An 18,558-nucleotide genomic window follows, 5' to 3' on the forward strand; every position below is an offset into this window, starting at 1 on the left:
ATAAATGTCTTCTTTTAAGAAGTGTCTGTTCATATCCTTTGCCCACTTTTTGATGGGGTGTTATTTTTTTTGTAAATTTGTTTAAGCTCTTTGTAGGTTCTGGATATTAGCCCTTTGTCAGATGGGTAGATTACAAAAATTTTCTCCCATTCTGTAGGTTGCCTGTTTACTCTGATGGTAGTTTCTTTTCCTGTGCAGAAGCTTTTCATTTTAATTAGATCCCATTTGTCTATTTTGGCTTCTGTTGCCATTGCTTTTGGTGTTTTAGTCATGAAGTCCTTGCCCATGCCTATGGCCTGAATGGTATTGCCTAGGTTTTCTTCTAAGGTTTTTATGAATTAAACCTAAATAATTTTTTAAAATCTGTGTACATATAGTCTCTCTCTTAATAGCCTTTGAGGGCAGAGACCATGTCTTGCACATCTTGGCATCAATTCAAATGCTAGGTTAAAGCATCTTAAATATAGGTACTGGAGGTACATACAATGCTTGTTAAATTCCAAAAGGTTAATTACATATTTCCCAGAGGCTTGCTTCTAAGATTATAATTTTAATTCTAATTTTATTAGCTGGAAATGTCACCCAAGAGTATAATAAAACCAGCTAACTCCACAGTCATTCCAGATGGTTCTCTGACTTCTTCCAGGTAATCTCCTGCTATCAATACTGAAGCATGCCTGTGACTGAGGGTTAATCCCATGCTTTCATCTCCCCAATACTTAAAACTCCCTCTGAAAGTCACCTCTCTTTATCTTTATGTCTCTCTTAACATGTAAAAATCTATCAGTGACAAAGAGGAACAATTGCAAAGCTGCAGAAATTAAAAACAGACCTTTTGAGTTAGGTACAAAATGTTTGCACTTTGGACATAAAGGGAATTTGCTGAGTTACTGAGTCAAGTATTTACAGCACCACATAATTGATTTTCTGCCATAATAATTTCTTCTGTAATTCAGCAGCTCCTCCACAAATCCCCATCAAATCTATGACTTCTCAAAAATGCTAACAATGCTGGCTAATACAAAGGACAGAGTGCCACTGAAGCAAAATTAAACTAGAATAATAATCTGTTCATAAAGTTCTTTTTAGGGATACATAGTTATTAAAATCTTTGCTTTTGTTATTCACGAGTTTTGCATTTTCCATTCTTTTCTCAATTATGTTATGAGGCTGTATCTCACTAAAAGTATTCTAATTCCTATCTTCAGGCTACAGAGTCCTTGCCCTACATGAAAATATTAGGGTCCACTAAAAACCAACATAATGTGACTTCCAACCCCAAAGGTGGAGGATGCTGACATGCATCATCATGGGTTTTGCCATTTGCCACCTGGAGGACCTGGGCTAAGCTTGTTGAGCATAGGGACTGTGTCTGTTTTATTTGTCAATATATATCCAGTGACTGGTGAAGCAGACATTCAATTTATAGTTGAATTCATGTCCTGCCTTTCATTCAACAAATATTCGCTGTGCACTTACTATATGCCAGGCACTATGTTAGGTGCTTTATGTGAATAATTTCATCTTTAGTTATCACCATCTTAGAGTAGAAAAATAAAAGTTCAGACAGTTAAACATTTGTTTAAGATCTCAGGATAAGGCCAGGCGTGGTGGTTAGTGTCTGTAATCCCAGCACTTTGGGAGGCCAAGGCAGGCAGATCACTTGAGGTCAGGAGCTCAAGACTGGCCTGGCCAAAGTGGCAAAACTCCATCTTCACTAAAAATACAAAAATTGGCTGGGTGTAGTGGTGTGCACCAGTATTTCCAGCTACTCAGGAGGTTGAGGCAGGAGAATTGCTTGAACCTGGGATGTGGAGGTTGCAGTGAGCTGAGATTGTGCCACTGCACTCCAGTCTGGACAACGAGTGAGACTCCGTCTCAAAAAAAGAAAAAGATCCCAGGATGAGCCAAGATTCAAATCCAGATCTTTCTGGCCCCAGAGTTCAGGCCTTTTCCTTACTATACCACACAACTACAATTCACAACCAGAAGGTAAAAGCTAGAGGTTGTGAAGCTCGCATGCTATTAACTACATCTGGCCGCATATGTGTTTTGTTTTGGCAGTCTAGGATTTTTGAAAAATGAAGTCAACATTTGAAAGTGAAGAGGTTTTACATACAATCTAAATTTCGCACTTCTTTTGAAAAGCCTAAAGATGTGATAGCAATGTTCCTACATCCCTGCATGGCAACAACTGCTGAAGCTGAGCAGAGGCTGCGCCTTAGATGGGACATGTGCTCTTCATGTGGCCTGCTAACTCATTTGTCTTATTTGTTTGGCCCCTGTAGATTTGGTTTGTAACTTTTGCTACCTCTATGTGGATCTCTCTCTAAGTACCCTCATCAGTACTTATCTGTTATACTAGCCTACTAAGTGGCCTGTGTTGCTCTAATCTCTCATCTTCCTATCTTCTACAATGCTCTAGTTTGTTTCTGCAACCATCATGTCACTGCCCTACTCAAGAGTATTTTGTACTCCTTAGTGACCAGAGAATAATATTAGTCTAAACTCCTTAACATGACATTCTAGACATTCTGTGATGTGATTCCAAATTACTTTTCCTGTCATATTTTCCTTGTCTAATGACTGCATGGATTGCAGCTATCCTAGAAGGGGGTATCTAGCAGTCTGCTACAAAATTCTGCCCTGTCAGCATTTTAATCAATGACTTGGATTACAAGAAATATGATTTTCAAATTTAAGAAGAAGGAAAAGGAAACCTATAATTTATTTATATCCAGACTCAGAAATGTGTGCCTTAATCCTTTTACTGCCTACAGAAGACTTTGGCAAGTGCTTAACAAAAAGATCTGGAGTCAGTGGTGGTTTTAAGATTATATACAAGCCACTCACAGAGATACTAGTGCTCCTTTGCCTTTTTATAGCATAAAAAGGCATTTTTTGGATATAGAATCTCATTTCTTCAAGTCCAACAACAAAAATAGGATGGCAGATAAAATATTTAAATGAACCAAATTAATGATCAAATAAGGTAAGATTTGTATTTGGACAGAAAGCTCTTGGCACGGCACTAGTACGTAAGGCTAAATTATCCCCCAATGGTTGTTCCCCCAAACAACCATTTTATTATCTCTCACTAGTCTATGGATTGACTGATGGTTAAGGGAATAGGTTCTGAAATCAGACTAATTCTCAAGGTTATGTTTGTGAGGATTAAGTCCTCACATGTGTGTATGTGAAGTGCTTAGAGTTCCAAAGATGTGTTTAGCACTACTGCTGGGGGCTGGGATGGTGATTCTAAAATGTACTATCACATATGAGGTTCAAAACATGGGGATGAAGCCAGTGAAACTGATAATACAGTTGTTTTAGAAAGAACGAGTAACTTTTAATTGTTACATGCATCTCATCTCTCATAACTACAGAGAGAGTTATGCTGTACAAATTTAGTTTATTAATTCCAAATAAGGCGATACTGTCCAGATACTTTTCCCCTGTCTTAATCCTTCTAGAGGATTCAAATCTCACTCCTGTTGGACTGATTTCTCATGATAACACTTTGGCATGGGGCACGCCCAGAGGTCAGCTGCAAGGCACTTCCCAGAAGTCATGTCAGCTTCAGTTAGCTTTCTTGGATGGAAAAGAGAACAGATTTTAGCTGTGGCCAAGTAGAGTCTCTACAACTCTCCCCATCACCCCAATTAAACAAAGTTGATTTTGTAAGGAAAACAATAAAAGCCTGGGCAACATGGCAAAACCCCATCTCTAAAAAAAAAATAATGATAATAAGAAATAGGCTGGGTGTGGTGGTGCACACCTGTGGTCCCAGCTACTCAAGAGGCTGAGGTGGGAGGATCCCTTGAGCCCAGGAGTTTGAGGCTGCAGTGAGCCATGATCGTGCCACTGCACGTCAGCCTGGGTGACAGAGTAAGACCTTGTGTTTATAAAATGAAAAACAATAAAGCACAAATGTGTCGTTTTTCCACAGCTCTCCTTGTAACACCACAGATCTTTACCCAACATAATGAGAAGTTATGAAACATGCAATTCGGAAACCAGTTACTTAGTAAAGAGACAAAAATTCCAGACCAATACAAATGTCACCTTAGCTTAAAAGACATCAAAAATGCAAGCAGTCGCCAGAAAACATTTCAGAAAAAGTATTCTAGGGCTTGCTTGGGTGAAAACAAACCTCTTCAAAATTTTTTAACCTTGAAAACTTTGAATTTTACTTTTGTTGTTTTTAGAAAATTTCCTATAAAATTCACAAGATTAGAATGAAGCCAGTAAAATTTTGATTGTTACCATGAGGAAGAATAATTGTTAATGGCGACACAATATCCTAAATCACAGAAGGTATACAATTGCATAACTTCAGCAGATATCTGTAATATGTAATTTTGTGTTGAACCACTGATTTGCACTTACATACAGTTCTGTTTTTGTGAAACTTCTAATACAGTGCGTAAACATATCTTCTCTTGCACTAATCAATATTTCTTTTAAGCCATACTACATTACAAACTTAATAAAGTATTGTCTAATTCACATTGTTCTCTTGCCCAAGCATCTAAAATAGCTACCTATTAGCCTGGGCAACGTGGTGAAACCCGTCTCTACCAAAAATTCAAAAATCAGCCACTTGTGGTGGCATACTCCTATAATTCCAGCTACTAGGGAAGCTGAGGTGGGAGGATTGCTTGAACTCGGGAGGCGGAGGTTGCAGTGAGCCGAGATCATGCCTCTGCACTCCAGTCTGGGCGACAGAGCGAGACTCCATCTCAAAACAAACAAACAAAAACACACACAAGAAAAAGCTCCCTACTGATCACACATCTGGATTTTATAACCTGGCATCAAAGATCTACATAATAATAGCAATATTAGCTAAGATATCAATAGCACTTACCATGTACCAGTATTTCTACCATCTATTGCTGTGTGGGGGAAAAAAAAAAAAAAAAAACAGCCAAAACTTAGTGGCTTAAGAACAACCACTTTGTTTTTTTTATTTTAAATTGATTTAAAAAATTTTATACCCAGGACATAGCAGAGGACTGCAGGTGCCTCCTCCAGCTCTGTCCCCGCAAACAGCCATTTTATTACCTCTCACTAGTCTATGGATTGACTGATGGTTAAGGGAACAGGTTCTGAAATCAGACTAACTCTCAAGGTTATGATTGTGAGGATTTAGTCCTCACATGTGTGTATGTGAAGTGCTTAGTGAAGTGCTCAGTATAGTATCTGGTACCTAGGAAGTGTTCAGTCAATGCTAGGTATCATTATTATTATATTTTATGAGTTCTTTTTCCTCAACTTAATGATAATAATCATAAGTTCCTCAAAGGCAGAGGCTAGATCTTCTATCTTGAGGTTCCTCATTTTGACTACCAAAGGGTTCTGAACATAAGAGCTGAATAAATACTGTTGATTTGAATCATCAGGTGTGATAAATTAAAAATAAGTATCCCTCATTTTTCCTTAAGCTTTTAGAACCCTAAACTTACAGAAACTTACAGACCTAAGTTATTTTTTAGAGGCTAGAATCTCCAAGTACTCTGCCATGCTAGCCTGGAGAGTACTGTCTTTATAACCAGTGTCTACTGGTGAAGTATGTCATTAAGCTGTACTAGACATCATCAGCATTTACACAGAAGTGAATGACAGACTCTTAGGGTTCTGAGATCCTTGAATACTTCTGGAATTTTTAAGACACTGATGGCTTTAGCCTCAAGGATTTTGTTTTCAACTACCCTTTGATGGGGGCTTTCCATCTGTTGTCTTTAAAAGCACTCCAGGGCCAGGCGCGGTGGCTCACGCCTGTAATGCCAGCATTTTGGGAGGGTGAGACGGGTGGATCACAAGGTCAGGAGATCAAGACCACCCTGGCTAACACAGTGAAACCCCGTCTCTACTAAAAATACAAAAAGTAGCCGGGGGCGGTGGCAGGCGCCTGTAGTCCCAGCTACACGGGAGGCTGAGCTTGCAGTGAGTGGAGACCACGCCACTGCACTCCAGCCTGGGCGACAGAGCAAGACTCTGCCTCAAAAAAAAAAAAAAAAAAAAAAGCACTCCAGGTGATTCTAATGTGCAGCAGAGTTAAAAGTCATGGGTCCACTCACGACTGTAATCCCAGCACTTTGGGAGGTCGAGATGGGTGGATCACGAGGTCAGGAGATCGAGACCTTCCTGGCTAACATAGTGAAACCCCATTTCTACTAAAAAATACAAAAAATTAGCTGGGCGTTGTGGCGGGCGCCTGTAGTCCCAGCTTCTTGGGAGGCTGAGGCAGGAGAATGGTGTGAACCCAGGAACCAGAGCTTGCAGTGAGCCGAGATTGCGCCACAGCAGTCCAGCCTGGGCGACAGAGCAAGACTCCGTCTCAAAAAAAAAAACACAAAGAGTCATGGGTCCAGGTCAAAGGATTAGAGCCCATATTGAGCAATAACGGATCTGAAATCAGGAGACCTGGGCTCTTGTATTGAATATTAGATCATCAGTTCAGTTTGAGAAACTATTTTTGTGAAATGCTCTGTGCTAGATGAAGAACGAGGAGCCAACATGAAGAATGAAGAGCCAATAATCCGGACCTTTAGTTTTTGAGTCTGATCATTTAGAGATGGGAGGGGGTTTCCTACTTTTAAAAAATGTGGTTTTAGCTTTTAAAAATGAAATCTTACATATAAGTTCAATATATGTACAAGAAACAAAAGGAAAGTAGGTTGGCATTAGGAATTCTACACTGTATTAGCCCTCCCCCTGCTTTTCTCAACTGGAAGATGACTAACTGCATTTTCCTCCTATAGTTTTGGTGGTGTACTTTCTCCTTATCCTAAGGTTGCAAATTTCAGTTTTCTTGGAGCACAACAGAAGAGAAGTCAAGCATTTGCCACAGAGCTGTGGGTGCATAAAATACTCATGCTGAATAGAACCTTGGCTCAGAAGAGTCCCTATCTGCTCATCTTATGGGAGGCACTGTAGTTTGTGCCATTTCTGACTTTCTGCTTAGACTCTCCCCTGTGTTTTCTGGGCTAAATTAGCCACTCTTCTCCAACTGTTCCAAGTAATATTCTGGGAAAGGAAAACCTAACAAAATAACTTAAATATTCAATCATGTAAACACATTCTCAACATTTCATGGAAACAATCTAAGGCAGTAAATCCATAAACCAAAGAAAGTTTTTTGGGACCTAGACATTCAAATAGTGGTCTGGCATGGTGGCTCACGCCTGTAATCCCAGCACTTTGGGAGGCTGAGATGGACGGATCACTTGAGGTCAGGAGTTTGAGACTAGCCTGGCCAACATGGTAAAACCCCGTCTCTACTAAAAATACAAAAATTAGCTGGGTGTGGTGGTAGGTGCCTGTAATCCCAGCTACTCAGGAAGCTGAGGCAGGAGAATCACTTGAACCCGGGAGATGGAGGTTGCAGTGAGCTGAGATTGCGCCACTGCACTCCGGCCTGGGAGATAGAGACTTTGCCTCCAAAAAAAAAAAAAAAAAACCACACAAAAAATACCAGAGTAATTATTTCCCATTACTGAACATGATGCCAATACTCTTGAGTGGCTCATGATGAACTTTTCGTTGTATTATTTGAACATTTAAAAATATTATTGAAAATTTAAATCTACATCGTCTAACATTTTTTCCAACCCTCATGTTGCCCAAGAATAAAACTCTTGCAAGTCTAGGTCTGTATACTTCACAATCATTTTTTCTTCAAGTTTTACAAGACGTAAGACAGTGGGTAGAAACAGCAGATATCTTACTGGTTCTGAGAAAAATCACAGTAGACATTAAAGCTTGCTAGTTCCTTTTTCAATTTAGTGGGGATAGACACTTTATATCATATTCTATACATGGTGATAGTGAAGTAAGAAGAGGTATACTTCTGGAAGAAATCCATTTTTTCTGGAAGATGAAAATTTCAATAAAATTTTCATGTTTTATTATTTATTCTGTTGTAAAATTTTACTTTTAAATGTGTATGTCAGGAATTATTTGATGGTTCTGGAATCCTCCTGTAATAGGGTCCAGGATGACTGGTGAACTAAGGCCAAGGCAGAATCAGAAATGAAACAGACTCACACAGGACAACCTCCATAGCCTTGCCCCCAATCTTCCACAGCATGACTTTCTAGGAGATGGGATGCCTCCTCCCTTCAGTACGACCTTTGCCTTCACCTCCTACTGTCTCAGAATTAGAAGAGAGGGCATTGTTCCTTTTGTCAAGCACGTGCTGCCTTTATCTGTTTGTGGGAAGTGTTACAATCTTCTAAAACAGAAAATGTATTTGGAGGGGCCAACAGGAATAATCAAATTGCATGCTACTGTAGAATAAATTAGAGCCTGGCTCAGTCATAATTATGTTTCCTTTCTCACTGTTTTCTTGCAAAATAAATGATCAGTTGATTTTTAATGGCACTATATAACCTACTAAAGACTGCTGAAATTAGCAACTTTCTTTTAACTTCTATTCCAAAATAGGAATTCTTCAACTTCACCTGATCTTCACATGATTCTCTTGTGCTGTCTCATTCTTTAGCTTTTCTTCACTTTGTTATTCCATAGATTTTTCTTCCATGTTTCTGACCTCTATTCTTTTTTCTTTTCTCTTCTTCCAACAGAATTCGGTAATCATCTCTCTGTAGAAGTCTCTTGAATTTATATTTTTAGCTGGACCTATCTTTCAAATTAAAATTCTGAAATTTTCCGTGTTTTCTGGACAGATCCACATAGAAGTCCAAGCTACGGGTAGCCTGTAGTTCTTTAGGTTTTAGTTTTATTATTAATAATTAATTAGGAAATCTTCAAAAAGTAGATTTCTGCCTTTTTTTTTTGAGACGGAGTCTCACTCTGGAGTGCAGTGGCACCATCCTGTTCCTTCTGCCTCCATTTCCAGTCACAATTCCCAGTAAGTGATTCACATGTTTTTTTTTTTTTTGCCTGTAATATTTATGTCATCTCATACTTCACTCACTGTTTATCTCATTCCCACCTGCAAGACAAATGCTCATTAATCATTCATGGGCATATATGTCACAATTTTTGGGGAGTATTCCTTGGGTCACCAGGAACTAATGTATTCTTACAGTACTTAGATTATATCTGTTTTAGAGTACATATGCTATAATTTGTTTTACTAATCTATCTTCTCTGTACGTGTGTGTGTTTAAGGGTGGAGATTTTGACTTGTTGGACTTTGTAGTCCTAATACTCAGGACGTGGTAGCATAGGACTTCAATGTCTCTGAACTGAACGGTACTATATTTCTTTTGGAGTAGAGAAGGAAACAGTCTTAGTAGGCTCCCTCATTCTTCTGAAGAATGAACAAAAAGGTCCAAACCTTTTTTCATCATATAAAAAAAACTATCCATCACATGAAAAAAGTTAATCATCACACAAAAAAAGTTGACAAGTTCAGAAAATATTTCAGAAATTAAAATTAATAAATATTATAAAATAAATTTAATAAGATAAAATACTGTTTATTCACTGAAAACACAATTTAATTGTTGTAGAGCTTCTGAGTAAATTGCCCCAATTTCCTTCTATCACTAGTTTAAATAGTACATATAAACTAATCTTAATAAAGAACATTAGTTCTAAACTAATTATAATAATTCACAGTTTCTCAGAAGCAGAAGTTTTCCAGGAGCAGTAGGATAGAGTGACAGTCTTTCACAACTAGAAAGGAAAAGTGGGAGAAGCAAGGAGAGGTTGTGCTGAAAGGGAAGAGGAGGAGGAGGAATGCTAAACTGTCTTAAAGAACAAGAAGAAAATGAAGGGAGGAAATAAAAGCAATACCCTAATTATCTGACCATTCTAAAATTTTGCTGTGCTGGAAAGATGTGCTGTAATAAACACATTCACATCTTTTCCAGGCCAAATTTGGATTCAGCCAGCACTGATGCTTGTCTTCACTCTCAAACATTTTCTGCTAATTTGTTTTAAGTTTAATATTTGGTTTAGCAGCATAAAAAAAAAGGATAAGGAAAGACCTTCACCACTCAACCCCCACTCACCTCCCCCATACTTTTTTCTTTTTTTTTTGGTCTTGTTATTGTGGCAAAAATACTAACTCCCCTTGAGGACCTAGTTTACGGATAATGCTAATGTATGCCAGATCATGAGTCCTGGAAAAAAAACAAAATTCTCTTTTTAGTTTTGGTGTAGATTTTTAAGAACCTCTTATCATTTCACCAATTAAAAGTGATGACTTATGAAATATCTATTTTTTATATTTCTATAAGATTTTTCTTCTAGCTACAATATCAATACTATGAAAATGGGCATATTTGTATTCCATCAGAATTACCTACAAACTCTCATATCTATAGTAGGACAATCAGGATCCATATTAATTACTAAGGCAAGGCCAGTATTCAAGGAACTTCTGAATTATCAGTGAAATACAAAAGTGTATTTAGTGTAATTTTGAAAACTATGTTTCCTATTAGAAATATGTGAAAATGGCCAGGCATGGTGGCTCATGCCTATAATCCCAACACTTTGGGAAGCCAAGCGGAAGGATCACTTGAGCCCAGGAGTTTGAGACCAGCCTGGGCAATAGAGTGAGATGTCATCTCTACAAAACAAAAAAATTTTTAAAAATTAGCTGTGTTTGGTGGTGCATGCTTGCAGTCCTGCTACTGAGGAGGCTGAGGTGGGAGGACTGCCTAAGCCCAGGGAGCAGAGGTTGCAGTGAGCCAAGATGGCATCATTTGTACTCCAGCTTGGGCAACAGAGCTAAAAATCCATCTCAAAAAAAAAAAAAAAGAGAGAAATATATGAAAATTTGAAACTTATAAATAATACTATATAACAATTAATTAAACCATAACATCTTGACTTTGCCCCCTCTAAGCCAAAACTTAATGAAGTATCCTTGCTGGTTATATGTGTGAAAATGGCTGAAAAATTAGAGGGTAGGAGTGATGCCAACTCAATATCTCTAAGCAAAAATTTTTTTAAAAAGTTTCTAGAGGTATGCTTCATAAATTGTAACTCATTTGAAGAACTCTATTATAGTTAAAGAACATGAGGTTTGAAATCAAACAGAATTGAGTGAGTCCTGATCGGACATTTACTAAATAGGTAGTATAGATTCTTTCCAAGTCACATTTCCTTCACCTTAAAATGGAATAAAATTTCACTGGGTTAGATTAGGTACTCCAAGTCAAACGTAGCATCTTGTATGTAGTAAAAGTTCAGTAAATATTAGCTCTCTTTATTATTCCTATCATCTTCCTCTGGACTGCCATTCTTTACCGTGTTCTGTTAGGTAAATGGACTTACACAAGAAACACCAGGCTTTGACATGAAAAACACAGATTTTACTTTACTCATGTTAGGGAGTATCGGCTGGGGGAAGAATTAGTGCTAGAGTCTGATGGTGGCAGGAAAGTCACCACTTAGCTAGCTCAGGAAATGCTGTGACTCTCTATACTTTAACGTCACTAACTGATTAGGTCAGTTAGATTTACACAAATGACACAAGTGACTTTTCTAACTGCTTCTCTGGTTAGGTAAGTTAGATTCATACAAATGACACAGATTACTTTTTCCAGGTAGACTTTCCTATTACCCTACCCTGAATTTACTTGCCATGGGCTTTCATATTTTGAAATGGAAATAACAACTAGGTCTAAAAATTATATTTACAGCCAGATAAACTAGTGGGTCTTTATGTAGAATGTATAAGCCAAAGCTAAAATTCAGCAATCAAGAAATTAAATAACTATAAAATCAGGTAGAAATGTAAATTTATATTTCTTTAGACTGAGGAGTGATATTGTACATCTCACAGTTTTTCCTAATATATTTATAAGATAATTAGTTTAATTATATATTATATACTGAATTAGACACATTTTGAAATAATACAGGTTACCTAAACCCTCCAGGTGTGGAAAATTCTTAATAATTAGCAGTCTTAAAGAAATCTTCTAACAACATGGGTGAACCTCAAAACGATCATGCTCAGCGAGAGAAGCAACACACAAAAGAACATACATTGTATAATTCCCTTTAAATAAAATGTCTAGAAAAGACAAATTTATAGAGACAGAAAGCAGATTAGTGGTTGCCTGCGGATGGGGAGTGACTGTGAATGGGCATAAGGTTTCTTTTTGGGGTGACAGAAATGTTCTATTTATTTATTTATTTATTTCCATTTTTTATTTTTGAGACAGTCTCACTTTGTCGCCCAGGCTGGAGTGCAATGGCGTAATCTCGGCTCACTGCAACCTCCGCCTCCCAGGTTCAATCGATTCTTCTGCCTCGGCCTCCCAAGCAGCTGGGACTACAGGAGTGTGCCACCACACCCAGCTAATTTTTGTATTTTCAGTAGAGACAGGGGTTTCACCATGTTGGCCAGGCTGGACTTAAACTCCTGACCTCAGGTGATCCAACTGCCTCGGCATCCCAAAGTGCTGGGATTACAGTCATGAATCATCACTCCTGGCCTATTTATTTATTTATTTAGTTACTTATTTTTGTTTTTGAGAAATATTCTAAAATTAGACTGTGGTGATGGTTTTACCACTCTGTAAAACACTAAAATTACTAAAATACATACTTAAAATGGGTGAATTTTATGATATATAAATTATACTTCAACAATCTTCTTCAAACAAGTAAGTCTTTTTAATGGCTAGATACTAGAAAATAATTTTTTACATGTTGGAGAATTTTGAAGAAAAAATATGTTTCTCCTGAGAATGAGTGTCTGAATAAATGCTCTTATTCTGAAGACCTAACTCAATCAATAAAACTTCCCAAATGCCAACTACATGTGGGGATCTTTAGAATCTGGAAAGGCTTCACGTCAGGATGATTGTATTTAAGGTGAATAGGGTATTTATTTTTCCTCTCAGGGTAAACATAGGCTATAATGGGTACCAAAGGAGAAAGTGTTAGGTCTCCTGGGAGTCATTTTGAGTATCAATAACCAACAGATGTGCCTCAAAGAAGTAATGGGAGGGCTTTGCCATATTTTGAGATTCCAGGAAACCCTCCGGAATACCCTGGTTATTAAGAACTACAGCAGGGCCGGGCGCGGTGGCTCAAGCCTGTAATCCTAGCACTTTGGGAGGCCGAGACGGGCGGATCACGAGGTCAGGAGATCGAGACCATCCTGGCTAACACAGTGAAACCCTGTCTCTACTAAAAAATACAAAAAACTAGCCAGGCGAGATGGCGGGTGCCTGTAGTCCCAGGTACTCGGGAGGCTGAGGCAGGAGAATGGCGTAAACCCGGGAGGCGGAGCTTGCAGTGAGCTGAGATCTGGCCACTGCACTCCAGCCTGGGCGACAGAGCGAGACTCTGTCTCAAAAAAAAAAAAAAAAAAAGTTAAACGGTGGCTTGTGGTAAAGGGGCCATGACTTTCACTGTTGCTCACTGCTATTGTTGGGAAGGAATAATACAAAAGTATCCTACTGTGATTCTATTTCTGCTCTATTGGGTTTTACTTTATTATTTTCCTTCTAAAAAAGTAACCTTTAGACATGAACCCCTGCTTTACATATTCTCCGTATACACTCTGGCTCTGAATTTAATAAACATAATCTTTAAATGAAAAGGGCATAAGTAAATCAATGAGTAGCTCAATGTTATTATTCATCAACTTTGAAATGATTCCTCTACTGTCAACAGCTGATCAATGGATATGAAAGGCCATTAGTATGTGTCCTGAGGGTAAGGATTATGTGTTACTAATCTGTGATTACTCTGAAACAGACATAAGCACAGGGCTTGCCATATCTAATAAACTGAAATCAAAACTGAAAGTACCATATAAACAACAAACATAAGTATAAAAGATTACATTATTTTTCACAGTAGAAGTAATCCTGAGAATTTAAACCTGGCTGTTAAGGTACCACCTTCAAAGAAGGCTTCCATAAGAGTTAGTGAATCACATGTAACTTAGTAAAAGTGGAAAGAAGAAAGAAGGAACTGTAGGCTTACAATCTACGGGAAAAAGTAATTTGTGGTGGCTGTTGCATGACAAATTCCAAAGGATCTAAGACAGGAAATGTTACAAGTGGGAAATCTTGAACACTTTGACACTAAATAAAACTCTAAAAGATAAACGTAACCTTTCATCTGGGCTAATGAAATATTCTGCTCATATGAGAATAGTAGGTACATATATGCCATCTTTTCATTAAAATATAAATGGAGTAATTAAAATAATTAGGTATATGTGCTATTATGAGAGGATGACCAAGATGTACTACTAAGTGAAAAAATCAAGGTGTGAAAATAGTGTAAATGGTTTTTGTTAAAAAGATACTTTATTAAAAAATTATTTTTTATTTTTATTTTGAGACATAGTCTCGCTTTGTCACCCAGGCTGGAGTGCAGTGGCATGATCTCGGCTCACTGTAGCTCTGCCTCCTGAGTTCAAGCAGTTCTCCTGCCTCAGCCTCCTGAGTAGCTGGGACTACAGGTGCACTCCACCATGGTTGGCTAATTTTTGTATTTTTAGTAGAGATGGGGTTTCACCACATTGGCCAGGCTGGTCTCGAACTCCTGACTTCAAATGATCCACCACCAAAAAAAAGAAAATTTTAATCTGCATATGCTGGCAGTAATGCATGACTCTTCCCTGGCCCCTCACCCCTACTCCCACTGCTTTTCCCCAGGAAGGAAACCAATGGTTCAGAGGAAATGGGATGAAGGTGGAAAAGGGAACTTTTACTTCGCCTTTTGTTCCTTTCTGTACTATCTGGAATATATATATATATACGAATTTCTTTCTTTTTTTTTTTTTTAGATGGAGTTTTGCTCTTGTTGCCCAGGCTGGAGTGCAATGGTGTGATCTCGGTTCACGGCAACCTCCGCCTCCGAGGTTCAAGTGATTCTCCTGCCGCAGTCTCTCGAATAGCTGGGATTACAGGCATGCGCCACCATGCCCGGCTAATTTTGTATTTTTAGTAGAGATGGGGTTTCTCCATGTTGGTCAGGCTGGTCTTGGACTCTCGATCTCAGGTGATCCGCCCACCTCGGCCTCCCAAAGTGTTGGGATTATAGGCGTGAGCCACCGTACCTGGCCTGTGTGTGTGTGTGTGTATATATATATATATGTACACACATATAACTTTTACTTAAGATAATGTCCATCTGGTTGGTGGCATTGTGGACCAGTTTGATTTTTAAAAATTATCTGCAGTATTAGACTATTAATATAAGTTCCGAGGAACCATGTCAATGTTTGATTAATGTTGCTGCCCATGATGTTGCCTGTCATAGTAGCTTTTTATATTGAGATACCCAATAAACTTTTGTTCCATTGAAAAAAATTAATAATGTTATTTAAAATATTTTAAAAGTAAGTTTAAACAAGACAAGTAGCTGAGTCCATTCTCTGAAGCAATGCTGGCAAGACCCAGGAGTTTATACTGGCTGGACAGTATGAGGATGGCTAATTTGCAATTTATGCCCAGGATACTGCAATTTATATCTACTTCCTTAATTAACAAATCTAATATGCACTAGAAATAATTTTCCAAAAGGTACAGATTTAGAAAATATCCGAGAATCAGTGTGATCTACCTTACCTAACCCCTCTGTTATCACTGCAGTACTTCTTTCTTCCAAACCTATCCTTCTCTGTCTTGCTTTGTGATACTGGAACTGGCCCTTACAAACATTTCTCCTTTGCCAAAATGCAGAATATTAAGCTTTGCCAGTAAAGATGCTGAAGGAACACTGCAGTAGGAAGTGGATTCTCTTCCTAGTTCTGGTGTACTTTCTCCTTGCTACTGTGGTAGGCACCTACTGGTGGTGTGTGGGACCACAGTGGCAGTGCTCACTATCTATAAAGTTTCAGCGGTACCCCAGGTGGTAGCTTCCTATCAAGTTTCACTGGCACCCTAGAAGTTTCAGGGCCATCCTAATGGGCGGCTTCCTAGCAAGTCTTGCCAGCACTCCGGCAGGCAGTTTACTGCTTGCCAGTTCTGGTCTGTTGAAATTTTATGCCATCCAGTGGCCACAACACCTCTCCAACATGATCTGAATCAGCCTAGATCTGGGGAGGGGCTTTCTTCCAAGTCTGCTTCTTTGTTGGGTACTATGCCTGAGCTCTAGAGGCAGTAGTTGCTCCCTATATTCTATTCCTGTACTCCTAAGAATTCTCTTTACTTCTTAGTAGTTAATCCCCTATTACTACTTAATAACTCCCTATATTAAAATTTCTGGTCAGGTGTGATGGCTCACCCCTGTAATCCCAGCACTTTGGGAGGCCAAGGTGGGCAGATAGCTCGAGTTTAGGAATTTGAGACCAGACTGGGCAACATGGTGAAACTGTCTCTATGAAAAATTACAAAAATCTGCTAGACGTGGTGGCTCACACTTGTAATCCCAGCACTTTGGGAGGCCAAGACAGGAGGATCATGAAGTCAAGAGATCAAGACCATCCTGGCCAACATGGTGAAATCCCGTCTCTACTAAAAATACAAAAATTAGCTGGGTGTGGTGGCACGCACCTGTAATCCCACCTACTCAGGAGGCTGAGGGAGGAGAATCGCTTGAACCTGCGAGGTGGAGGTTGCAGTGAGCTCAGATCGCACCACTGCACTCCAGCCTGGGCAACAGAGCAAGACTCCATCTCAAAAAAACAAAACAAAACAAAACAAAAAAAACATTAGCTGGGTGTGGTGGCGTGTGCCTGTAGTTTCAGCTACTCGGGAGGCTGAGACGGGAGGATCACTTGAGCCCAGGAGGCAGAGGTTGTAGGGAGCTAAGACTGTGCCACTGCACTACAGCCTGGGCAACAGAGTGAAACCCTGTCTCAAAAAAAATAAAAATAGGCTGGGCATGGTGGCTCATGCCTGCAATCCTAGCACTTTGGGAGGCCGAGATGGGTGGATCACCTGAGGTCAGGAGTTCGAGACCCGCCTGACCAACATGGTGAAACCTCATTTCTACTAAAAATACAAAAAATCAGCCAAAGTGTGGTGGTGCATGCCTATAATCCCAGCCACTTGGGCAGCTGAGGAGAACCACTTGAACATGGGAGGAGGAGGTTGCAGTGAGCCGAGACTGCGCCATTGCACTCTAGCAACAAGAGCTAAAACTCCTTCTCAATAAATTAATAATAAAAATAAAAATAAAATAAAATTTCTCTGTTCAAATTACTGGTGTGGTTTCTGCTTCCTGATTGGACCTTGACTGATTCATCCCTAAACCAAAACAATCCAAAACAAACTCATCAAACAATAAACCATGCCAACCACAAAAAATCAAATTCAAGCCCACCACTAAAACATTAAGTATGCATGATTACTCTGCTAACAGAGAGAAACAGCATGGCAGTTACCAAACTTGTTACCTTATTGCTTCTTGAAGCTGACTGTGCATGTGGCTGAATAGTAAGTGAGCTGCTACCACAGAATTACTGTGCATTATCGCATATTTCAAAAGGACGTATTAAATGCATTGTTCCAAGTGTGGGTGGTTATCTAATGCTTTACAAGTCTTTCACAGGAAAAGAAATTTGCTGATTTTTGTCTGCCATAAGAATTAATCTACTTACGAAAAAGCATAGATATAACTGTAATAAGTGACAGAATTTTAAAAAATCACTTTGAACATTCCGGAAAATTCTCAGAAGGTTCATAGAAATTACCAGTAAAGTTAAACTCTAATTTCCGGCTTCAATGTCATTCATTCAATAAATATTTACTGAGTGGCCCTGGGACATAGCAGTAAAGAGGACAGACAATATCCCAGCCTCATGGAATTTATTTTCTATGATGGGGAAAAAACATGTAAACAAACCAATATGTAACATAAATTCAGGTGTTTTCAAGTGTTATAAAGAAAATTAAGGAAAAGGATGTAATGGGTGTGGGTGCTATTTTAGGAGATGATTGAATGTTCTATATTAAATTTCCTACACATAGCAATAAATGTTATAATAAATATAACCACAGATATATCTTAGGCATACTACTAAGAGGACAGGACTCATGTAGTTCCATAATAAATCAAACAGAATACATTTATGTAAATCGTTAACAAGCTTATATATGGACCAGTGAAACTTACCCTATAGAAAGCACTGGTCAAAGGGAGTAATGCTGCGGCAATGTTATATTCTTCTAAACTTGAACAATCCTTTAAGCAAAACAAAGACAAAAGAGCATTAGAATACTTTTACCAGAAATCACAAAAATATGGGAACTAACATCTGGAATAGACTGTTTACTGTCCTATGGGGTTTTACCTTTTATTTTATTTTGCAGAGGACCTGACGGAGGGGTTGGTACTTTTATTCCAAATTGCCATTAAGGCATAGCTAGGTAAGTTTTGGGGGAAAAAACTGTGTGTGAAGCACATTCTTTTTTTTTTTTTGAGACGGAGTCTTGCTCTGTCGCCCAGGCTGGAGTGCAGTGGTGCGATCTCGGCTCACTGCAAGCTGCGCCTCCTGGGTTCACACCATTCTCCTGCCTCAGCCTCCCAAGTAGCTGGGACTACAGGCGCCTGCCACCACGCCTAGCTAATTTTTTTTACTTTTAGTAGAGACGGGGTTTCACCATGTTAGCCAGGATGGTCTGGATCTCCTGACCTCGTGATCTGCCTGCC

General features: G+C 38.9%; 1 protein-coding gene across 2 annotated transcripts in view; it reads right to left on the reverse strand.

The window, feature by feature from the left end:
* Positions 1 to 18,096, reverse strand: part of LOC108541781 (myotubularin-related protein 13) — a 117,465-nt gene extending 99,369 nt beyond the window's left edge. For both annotated transcript variants that reach the window (XM_017891446.1, XM_017891445.1), the window contains exon 1: positions 18,022 to 18,096. The gene's annotated coding sequence lies outside the window, so the exon portion shown is untranslated. The remainder of the gene's footprint in view (positions 1 to 18,021) is intronic.
* Between the last annotated feature and the right edge of the window lie 462 nt (positions 18,097 to 18,558).

This window comes from Rhinopithecus bieti, unplaced genomic scaffold (assembly GCF_001698545.2).
Source record: "Rhinopithecus bieti isolate Rb0 unplaced genomic scaffold, ASM169854v2 scaffold_20891, whole genome shotgun sequence".
NCBI classification, from domain to species: domain Eukaryota; kingdom Metazoa; phylum Chordata; class Mammalia; order Primates; family Cercopithecidae; genus Rhinopithecus; species Rhinopithecus bieti.